Source organism: Octopus bimaculoides, chromosome 12 (genome assembly GCF_001194135.2).
Source record: "Octopus bimaculoides isolate UCB-OBI-ISO-001 chromosome 12, ASM119413v2, whole genome shotgun sequence".
NCBI classification, from domain to species: Eukaryota; Metazoa; Mollusca; class Cephalopoda; order Octopoda; family Octopodidae; genus Octopus; species Octopus bimaculoides.
Genome location: NC_068992.1, coordinates 9605307 through 9607222, shown reverse-complemented (window position 1 = coordinate 9607222; position 1916 = coordinate 9605307).

Below are 1916 nucleotides of genomic sequence, written 5' to 3'. Positions count from 1 at the left end.
TATATGTATGTATGTATGTATGTATATATATATATATATATATATAATGTGTCTGTATGTGTGCGGTGTGCGGTGTGCGGTGTGTGTGTGTGTGTGTGTGTGTGTGTGCACCACGAGTTTCCACACAGTTTTTCTTCCATCAAATTTCAGTCACGGATTAATGATCACCTCAAGGCTATAGCAGAAGATACTTTTCCAAGATGTCGCATGGGTATTCAGTTTCAAATGATATATTAGTTAAGATACATTACGTTTCTTTTTAATATGAAAATATTTTAGATTTATTATAAGTTTCCTGCCAGTGTTAGCCATTTTCACTCTAATTGTATGAAAAAGACATTCTTGCCACCATTCACTAAACTCTGCAAATTAATGTTCACAACCGCGCAGACTTAAATCTCAAAACTGCAACAATTCAAATGACATGAGTAAAAAATAAGTTAGCACAATGAGAGGCGATCTTGTTAATAAGTTATAAGATTTACGTTGTTAATATCATGAAGAATGGATGCTATGCAATCGCATTTACCATTCCGTTACAAATTTAAGACGTTGTTGCTATATAACAAATTTATGTGTAAGTTAATAACGGTTATCCAGTTTAGTTTAACAGTACGCCCTCTGTGACGATGTGTGTAGGGCAGTGTAATTAGTTATGATGGTACAAAGTCTAAATGCTGCTGCTAAATACTTGTAAATTTAAGGTTGATTTTTCATACTTCCGGACTGATACCCAAATGTTTTTACTCCTCCCCCCGTTCCTATAAAATCACCAGTATCGATTCAATTGGCTGAAAAAGTATATCGTATACTTTAAAGAGTTATCAGCAAAGAATTTAATGTTTTGAGATTGTTTCCACGAAGTTGATAACTTACTATGAATAACATTCAAAGTTTCCACAAATCGTATCATAATATCGTATAAGAGAACTGACACATCCAGTCACGTAGTCCAGGGTACACTATGTTTGAACAGAAGACGGGAGGGTCACAGATGGAACTTCTATGATACTAAGATTGCTTCATTGAAGTTGTCTTTAAGATAAACAACAGCAACAACTTCATGCAGGTCACCCTGACATAACCACATGAAAACGAAACCCTCAATCCCCGAAGCTCTCATGAATCTCTGTTTCAACAGTTTAAGCATACACATCGGTTTCGGTGTGTCTTCGAAGGCCATGAGCACTAGCTCCTCCTCAAGACTTGACAAATAACAAAAGAAAAGAAAAAAGAAAAGAAAACTTCATAAAAAACGAGTAGTAAACGAAATGAAGCAACTCAAACGAAAATCAAACCTTTATCGTAAACTCTAGCTGTCAGACGCTTAACACCATTTTATTGTGTTCGGACTCCATCTGCCGTATTCTGCTATTCAAAAGTGGTCTTCTGCGAAGCCAAAAGGGAAAACCAAAAAGGAACACGTTCTTTGGAGATATGATATCATATATTTTAATGAGGGCGATTAATTAGCTGAATCGTTAAAACTTTCCCCATCTGCCTTGTAATAGTTTCCTGGTTGTTTGCGTTTTAAGTTTAAAGTGAACCGAGGTGAAATTTTATCTTTCAATATTCCGGAGTCGACAAAACAAGCCACTAATCAAGTAGTGAGTCGCTGAATTGGCTGAGAAGGACATGAGAAGAAAAATACTTACAGTGTCCATTTCCTCCAAGACAATCAATCTCACTTTAACGCGCTGGGAAATATGGACGCCATGCTGTTTCTGGTAGCTTATGGTATGTGATGATAATGATGGCGATATTTTGATACGTATCTTTTAATCAATTTAATAACATTTGAAAGGGTGATGAATTATTTGCACATAATTAATAATTTAGGAACAAAGGAGTAATTTATTAGATTGAAACACACACACACACACAGTACCACATACAAGCACAAACACACAGACATA